Source organism: Mustela nivalis, assembly GCF_964662115.1.
Source record: "Mustela nivalis genome assembly, chromosome: 4".
Lineage (NCBI taxonomy): Eukaryota > Metazoa > Chordata > Mammalia > Carnivora > Mustelidae > Mustela > Mustela nivalis.
In genome coordinates this window covers 139360922-139370329 of record NC_139023.1, presented here as the reverse complement: position 1 = coordinate 139370329, position 9408 = coordinate 139360922, and positions in this window count along the sequence as shown.

Genomic DNA, 9408 nt, shown 5'->3' with positions numbered 1-9408 from the left:
GGCCATGACATTCTTCTCCATACATTCACGGCCAAACATGGAAACATTTACTGAATGAAGGAATGGGATTCCACAGACCAAAAATGTGCATCCTGGATATGCTATGGCTTGGAATTTCCCACGGCTTGTTTTGTAAAGAGAGGGAGAAGATTCAAGCAATGTTTTATACGTAAGAGCAAGCTTCACTCATTAGATTTCCTGCACGATTCTGAGGGACATTGATTCAAGAAATCCTCCGTGCCAGAGCACCACTCCTTCTGTGGGAAAGGTCTGACTTACAGAGCCTGAGATGTCCTGCATCGTCCTGCTCTGTTCCCTTGTGGGTTTCACATTTCTTCCATCTCTTGTCAGTTTCAGATTTCTTCACACCCCGGGATAGAATGAAGAGGGGCCATCTGCACCGATGCCTTTGGAGAAAATAGGTTTTAGAAATAGCCAATAAATCCAGTTCGGTGAATAACTCCTTTAAACAAAGAGAATGGCTGGTAGAAGGGAAAAAAAATCCTACAGAAAAGAAATTGTCAAAAAATGCCACAAAGATGCCTGCCCTCTACACTCCCGACAGCCCACAGGAGGGCACTGCTTGCCCCTGGCTCTCAGCTGTGGCATGCTGGGTGAGGAAGTGACCAGCTCTTTCTCAAACAAGCAGGGAAGTTGGGGGCCCAGTGCAAAGACACAGAAAGTTGTATTCTCTAGAAAAGGCAGATTCCATCCTGGTCCTCTCCACACCACCGAGCCTGATGTGGGTGGTGGGAGGTGTTAGCTGACTGCCATGTTGGGGTTCAGCCTGGCCGCCCCAGCCTCCAACAAGGGTAAATTTCTGTCTCTAGGCCAAGCCAATCCCAACAGGGGAGCACCTGTTACAGAGCCAGGCACAGTTTTCCCTTCTTGATGTGGTCTATGTGACACCTGGGGGACCAGATTCTTCTCTAAAACCTGCACAGGAGAACCCCTCTGGGGCTTTATTTCGGGTCTTGGCCACGTTCTTGTCCATTTGGTTCAACATTGGGGGTGGTGGAAGAGGGGACGACGGGAAGGGTGGTCCTTAAGGGTGGTAACCAAGTTCTCGGCTTTCATGACCCTGCCCTGTTCTCCACGCCACAGCCTTCCTAGCAATTGCTGCTGGCCCTGGGTGCGGAGGAGAGGGCAAGCCCGGCTCATGGTAGTCAGGGAGGAAGGAAAAGGGCCGAGACCCTTGCCTGGGAGCACAGCCGTGGAGGAGACTGTGTGGGAAGAAGGCGGAGGCAGGTGTTCAGGGCCCAGTGGTGGGCTCAGCTGTGGAGCAGGAATAGCCTGAGGCATCATTCCCTGGGCTTCCATCCTCACTTTGCAAATGAACCAGTGGCAATCTGCTCAAGAGAACACTGCGAAGATGGGGGGTGGGTGTGGGGTTGGGGTGGGGTTGGGGGTGGGGAGGTGGGGACTGGGGTGGGGGGTTGGGGTGGATGTCTCTGTGGTCTGATTGCAGAGAAAGCAGCTCCAAGGTAAAAATCTCCTATCTCTGGAGGCTCTAGTGCCACCATTTGTGGTTTAGTCCTCACAGTTTGGCAGTGCCTGCCCCCACACCCCCCACCCCTGCTGCGTCTCATAAACCGTGACTCTTCTCAGAGGAAGAACTCCTCAAGCCATCCACACCTTGCAGTTAAATGAGGAAGTTCTCCCCCAGGTGCCTCAGGGTCTGGGCAGGAACTGGTGAGAACAAAAGGAGAATCCTGGCCTATAGGTAGGAGGAGGGTCTTGAAACAAGGAAGAGAGAGGGTGAGAAAGGGGGGTAGAGGCTGCAAGTCTTGGGTGCCTGTAACAGTGGAGGGTTACTCAGACCCTCCAGTCCATCTTTTGACAGGGCAGACCCGGAGCTCTGTCCAGTCCAGGTCCTTGAGGAGCTGCAGGGAGTCAGCCCCAGGAGAGAGCACTGAAAGTGTTTCTTCACAAACAGTAAGCTTCAGATTTCTCAAACCACTCAGACCCTCATCTGCATGGGTAGCTCTAGTATAGGTCCTGGGAACTGATTTTTAGCAGAAAGGGCTGGTACCAGGAGGTAGTAAGATTGTCCCTCTCCCTGGGAAGCAGAGTCTGGGGCAGACACAGGGTGCAGCTGCTGCAGCGAGGGCTCCAACCTTCGAGCCCTGGCTGGGACTCTTCTGCTCAGCAGGCCCTCATCCCAAATGCACATCCAGGCCCCTATTTGCCAGCAATCACAAGGTTCAGAGAGCTGAGAGACCCATATGCCTCTACAACTCAGGCTGCCTTCCACCAGGGGCTCGATGGAAGGGGCAAACCTCACACAGCAGCCCTTCAGCCATAAACCATCATCTGATTCTCCCTCTGCCCCTGTGTGGTAGAGGCAGAGGCTGCTAGTGTTGGCCTTGAGTCATGTTCTAGGGCAACTGGTATAGTCTGATCATTCTAGGCAGGGCATGGATGGAGTCAAGGGGGCCAGAGCCCTGCCATGCCTTGCTTACTGAGAGACCCCAAGCTTGTTATCAGGTACATGACCTGTTGGGTCTTCTGCATAGTGTAATAAACCCCGAGAGATGCCCATTCCTTTATGGCGAGGCAATCATAATGCAATGTTTTTCTGCACTTACATAAGTTTAAAGTCAGTATTTTGCTGGGGGACAAATAAACGATAAACAAACTAAACCTGTTTCTAGAATATTCTCCTGCTTCCCATCATCAACAGAACACCTTAATGATTTGTGATACATAAACAAGAGATGGGAATCAACTGACATGCCAATCAACAACTTCTGTCTTCATCAGACCGAGGGGAGATACTTTTACGCTGTCATAGCTAGCTAGCTACACAGTCCTACAAACCAATCAATGCAAAATCCACTTCTTCCTCCTCTCCCCACCACAGTGCCCAATGCATACTAAGTACTGAATTAATGAGTTCCTCATTGGGGTCAACTCTGAACTGGGCTGATTCTCAACGACCAATCTCGGGAAAAGCAGGAAGGAGTTGTCTACTCACTGACCTCAGATGAACATTTGATAAAAATGTTGATTTCTTTGGTTATTTATGAGTTATAACATGCATATAAATGAACATGTTTTATTAGTTGGCATAAATATTAAATTCTATTTTTGTAAAACCTACATTTTACTCTAAAGGAAGCTAAACTGGGTTAAAAGTGAGGGTTGGAATGCTGTTAGAACTTGTGTTCATATCTACCCCCCAAAAGTGGGGAGGACAGATCCGTTGAATCGTAAGATCTAGAATCACAGAGCTCCTCTCTTTCAGAGATGAGGAGATGGAGGTTCAGTGTGGTAAAGCACCCCGGGTTTGGCTCTCCAGCATGCACAGCAGAGGCAGAACCAGCATGTAAGACTCATGTCCAGCTAGGCAGCATTCTGTCTCTCTGCCATGGTCCACAGGGTCAGAGTCTCTAAGAGCCTCCTAGGCTGGGGAATGTGATTTTTTTGTTGCTCTCTTCAAAGCCTGCTGTAATAAAGAGTCTGCAGTGATGATTTCTCTCTATAATTCCCACATGGGGATTATAAGCCATCCTATGTTATCTTGTAGTTGGATCATGCTGGCTTCTTATTATAGTGAAATGTTTCCTTTAAATATATTAGAGGCATACAGTATTCATTTTAAACAAAGGGGAACTAGCCTCTAGGAGATGTAGTAGTTCCTAAATTAGAAGCTCAGACATTTTAAATTAGAGCAAAAGGCTCTAGGTAAAACTCTGAAGTAGGCCCGCAAGCTTGGTGGGCAGATAAAGGAACTTACTGCGAGGTGTCAGTAGATTCATGTGTACGTTAAGAACTGATTATAGATTAGGCTAATACTATTTCTTACTCACAGATCTCCTACAGGCCCCCAAGTTTGTATTTTTAATCTTTGGGGTCCCATATGTCAGGTTTCAGAAATCAGGTAACAGGATGTATATACCATATATAATAATATTCCCAGTAGAGTCTGGGACAGCACCCTATAAGCAAACATCTTAATAATTTTGCAATGAAATCTGGGAATGTTCACTATGAATGGAATAAAAAAAGACTGTTAATGGCCTTATGTTAGTTCAGGTCAGATTTTGCCCTCAAAATGAGTTTGTTATGAACGTGTCAATAAACCCCTATTTTTAGCGCTGGGTAAAGTTCGGGATTATGAATAAAGGATTGTAGTGCTAAATTTCAATATATGAACATACCGATCAATAAGGGATGTAAGTTTATTAAATGAGTTTCAATATTGAATGTAAATTTTTGTCACTATATATTTCTCAGTCAGTGGCTGGATACAAAAAGACAGTTACATATATCATGCCAGAATTCACAAAATTTTAAGGACTCTTGACTGTCCTTGGTGGAACCCCAATCCCAGCTTGGTCCCAGAGACCCCCACCTCATGGGACCACCTTCCTCCCTAGTGCACAGCCATTCCCGAGGGGTTGGAGGACCAGCAAGGACCTAAGACTAGAGCTTGATTAGGAAAAACTTTATCTTTTATTTATGTATTTATTTATTTAAAAAGATTTTTATTTATTTATTTGACAGACAGAAATCACAAGTAGGCAGAGAGGCAGGCACAGAGGTGGGGGGGAGGTAGGCTCCCTGCTGAGCAGAGAGCCTGATGTGGGCCTCCATCCCAGGACCCTGGGATCATTACCTGAGCCGAAGGCAGAGGCTTAACCGACTGAGCTACCCAGGTGCCCCCAAACACTCTATCTTTTAGAACAGGGATTCCCAATCTTATTAAATAGGAGGGACCCTTTTTAACTGTACAGGCTCCTGAACTAGATTTATGGGTTAAGTTTCTCCCTCTGCTACCTATCTATTGTAAGACCTCAGACAGATCATTTTACCCTTTTGTACTTCAGCATCCTCTTTAGTTATAAAGGAGAAAGTAATAGTTCCTATCTCATAAGAATTTTGTAGTGGAGCAGTAGGCTGGCATCTGCCTTCGGCTCAGGTCATGATCTCAGGGTCCTGGGATCCAGTCCCACATCGGGCTCTCTACTCAATGGGGATCCTGCTTCTCCTCCTGCTTGCTGCTCCCCCTACTTGTGCTCTCTCTCTGGCAGATGAAATAGAATCTTTAAAAAAATATTGTAGGGGGCGCGTGGGTGGCTCAGTGGGTTAAGCCGCTGCCTTCGGCTCAGGTCATGATCTCAGGGTCCTGGGATCGAGTCCCGCATCGGGCTCTCTGATCAGAAGTGAGCCTGCTTCCTCCTCTCTCTCTCTGCCTGCCTCTCTGCCTACTTGTAATCTCTCTCTGTCAAATAAATAAATAAAATCTTTAAAAAAAAATATTGTAGGGACTAAATTTAAGTAAAACTCTTAGAGGCTTACCAGGCACATAGTAATCTCTCAATAAATGCTGACTGCTATTATTACTATTATCAGCATTAGTCTACATGTCTATGGTAGGCAGAATAATGTACCTCTTCCAGATGTCTGCACCCTAATCCCCATAACCTGTTACAGAATATACCAGAAAGCACCAGCGTGGATATGATTAAATTAGGGACATTTAGATGAGGAGATTATTCTGGATTATCTAAGTGTTCCCAACCTAATCTCATGAATGCTTAAAAGGGGTGAACTATTCCTGGCTGTGGTTAGAGAAATAGATGTGACAGCACAAGCAGAGTCAGAGAGTGGCTGCATTGCTGACTTTGACGATGAGGGAATGGGCCACAAGCAAAATGTGGTAGACTTGAGGGTTATTGGTCTGTAAAGGGAAGGAAGTATTGAGGCATGCTACAATATGCGTGAACTTTGAAAACATTATGTTAAGTGAAAGAAGCCAAACACAAAAGGTCACAGCTTGTATGATTCTATTTATACAAAATGCCTAGAATAGATAGAGCATAGAGACAGAGGGCAGATTGGTGGTTTTAAGGGACTGGCATGAGGGACAGATTGGGGAGTAACTGCTAAAAGGTGTGGGGTATTCTCTTTTGAGAGACAGAGAGAGATTGACTGACTAGCACCAAAGAAACTTTATACCGTAAATATCACGAAATGGCAGCCACAAAAAGAAACAGAAGTTGCTGTTGGAGCTGAGCATGTCTCCTAGCCCTGCATTTCCAACCCTTTCCTTGACTCTGTCCATGGCCACCACCCTCCCTGCCCTGCGCTCCCCACCCGCCACCGCCAAAAAAAAAAAAAAAAAAAAAAAAAAAAAAAGTGCGGAGGAAGAATGATAGCCAACTAATGAAATCTTGAGGATTCTCATCAGTGTGTTACAGCTTCAAGAGAAATAGACTGAGGGGATGAGTAAGCAATTCTGGGAAAATTCCAGGAAAATTCTTGAGAGCAGCCTTAGGGCTTGGCCCTGGGGATTTGTCTGAGGCAGAAAGGGCTTCTGGGTCATTGCGTTGCGCTGCAGACCAGCTAAAACCCCGTGGGGTGCCCTACACCCTTGGTTAAATGGACTGGGCTCCAGTTAAAAGAAAGTGTAGTTAGCTACATATCAGAAAGGAGTGAAACTGGGCTGCGAGCAAGGACTCCATTCTGGCCCAACGGAAATGTTCCTGTTTCTCATTCCCAAACCTTCAAGCTATAGAAACGGGGCTTGAAAATAACACCTAGTCCTTAAACTGCAGCCCAGAGTGGGGAAAGAAGCATTCTGTAAAGGCAGGGAGGCTGTCAAGGAAAATTCACTTATATTGTTATTCTTTTGAAGCAATAGACAGTCAGAATTGCCCACATTAAGCAGAAATAAGATGAAAAGAGATGGTATAGTCATTGCAAAAATAGAGTAAGGAAAATAAATGCATGTTAAAGACAGATGAAAAATCCTGTCTGGAAGAAACCAAAACCAAAATAGCAAGTAGGTTCTTTGCAAGTGTATTGCACTCTGTAAGAACTTAGTAAGAAAGCAGTGAAATAAAACAAAAGATCAGGGGCATTTGGGTTGGGTGGCTCTGGTGGTTGAGCAGCCAACTCTTGGCTTCAGCTCACGCCATGACCTCAGGGTCGTGAGATTGAACCCCCGTGGGGTTCCCTGCTCAGTGGGGAGTCTGCTTGAGAGTCCCTCCCTCTGTCCCTCTGCCTGCTTGCACTCTTACATGTGTGTACTCTCTCTCTAAAATAAATAAATAAATCTTGTGAAAAAACACAAAAGATCAAAATAAGAAGATAAAGCAACAAAATAAGATGGAATGGGATATTGAAAAGCTGAAGGAGCAAAATAAATTTTCAAGTAACTATTGGAACTAGAAAGAAATTGTAGACATAGATAAAAATCATGTTAATGGGGCGCCTGGATGGCTCAGTGGGTTAAAGCCTCTGCCTTCGGCTCAGAGTCCTGGGATCGAGCCCCACATCGGGCTCTCTGCTCAGAAGGAAGCCTGCTTCCTCCTCTCTCTCTGCCTACTTGTGATCTCTGTCTGTCAAATAAATAAATAAAATCTTTAAAAAAAGATCACATTAATGACTAGTGCGGACTTGAGATAATCGCAGCAAATACAGAGGAAACAATAATTGATAATAATTAAGGAGCTCAAAGACACTTCAGCATAAAGACTTATGATACTTCTGATGAAAATTCAATAAGAAAAACAAATAATAGGGGCGCCTGAGTGGCTCAGTCGTTAAGCTCAGGTCATGCCTTCAGCTCAGGTCATGATCCCAGAGTCCTGGGATAGAGCTCACATGGGGCTCCCTACTCAGTGGGGAGTCTGCTTCTCCCTCTCCTTCTGCCTGCTACTCCCCCTGCTTGTGCTGTCTGTCAAATAAATAAGTAAAATCGTTAGTATAAATTTAAAAAAGAGAGAAAAACAAAAAACCTTGAAAAACATAACACAGGAAAAATTTCCAGAGGTGATGGAGGAAGTGAATTGGCAGTTTGAAAAATCACACTGGATATTAGGCAAAACTGATACAGACTGAGCAATGTTAGTTATATAATGATGAGGCTATTAAACCAAAGAACATTTTCAGGCATTCTGCAGAAAAAGCTAAAAGGGGAAAAAAAAAAATCAAAGGGACTTCAGACTTCTTCCCAACAACTCCCAAATTCTAGGGAACAGTATGGCAATGTCTACAGAGGAAGCAAACTGTGACCTAGAATATTTTCATCCTGCCAAATTGTTATTCATGTATAAAGGCAACAAGGAGAACATGCTAAAACATAACAGAGCTCAGGGAATAAAGCACACATACACCTTCTGGAAGAAAGCCTTTGAGAACACAGACTCTGAAGCCAGGTGGTCTGGGTTTAAAGCCTGGGTTTGAATCCTGGCTTTGCCACTTACTAGCTGTGTAATTTAGGCAAGTTCTTTTTTGTACTGAGTCTCCTCATCTGTAAAAGGGATTATAATAGTCACTCTTCAGTTGGGTTCTTTGTATGGATTCAACGAATTAATATATATACACTGCTTGGAATAGTGCCTGGTCCGTAGTAAATGTTATATAGACACATGCTTGCTGTAATCAACATTGTATATCATTGTGATGTAGAAAGCCATCTCACCAAGAGATAAACCAAAGAATGGTAAAGTAATGAATTAGTTTGAACCCAAAGCTAATATTGAACAAAAACAGCAAGAACTGAGGAAAATACGGCTGCAGAATAGAATGTAAATGGATGAATTTTGACTAAGCAAACAACCCCCCAACCCTCCAAAATGGGAGATGGTATGAGGAACAGGGAGAAGAAGTACGGGTATGACGGCCACTTACCTTTCCTAGCAAAATCCTTCAATTCATACAGTCTAAAATTGAAGTAATTAAAAAGACATCTTAACAACACGCATGATCTTTTTTTTCTTACCCTTTAGAGCCATCTCTTAAGAAATGAGGAAAGTTCTATGAATTTCAGCATTTTCCTTATTTTCCCTTCAGTTTCTTTTGTCTTCTATTAAATTCATATAAAATCAAACTTAATGTTTTTTTTTAAAATTTTTACTTATTTATTTAACACACACAGAGAGAGATCACAAGTAGGCAGAGAGGCAGGTAGAGAGAGAGGGGGAAGCAAGCTCCCTGCTGAGCAGAGAGCCCGATGCGGGACTCGATCCCAGGACCCCGAGACCATGACCTGAGCCGAAGGCAGAGGCTTAACCCATTGAGCCTCCCAGGTGCCCCCAAACTTAATGTTTTTATTTTAAAAGCGATATAACACAATTCTATTCTTTTTAAAAAAGATTTTATTTATTTATTTGACAGAGAAAGAGATCACAAGTAGACAGAGAGGCAGGCAGAGAGAGAGGGGGAAGCAGGATCCCTGCTGAGCAGAGCCCGATGTGGGGCTCGATCCCAGGACCCTGAGATCAAGACCTGAGCTGAAGGCAGAGGCCTAACCCATTGAGCCACCCAGGCACCCCACACAATTTTACTCTTATGAAATAATTTTTGACAACCTATCCATCCCTCCAACCAAACATACATTTCTGTTGAGATAAGTCTGAACTGATGATCAACATGTGTTAACACCGGTTTATTGTT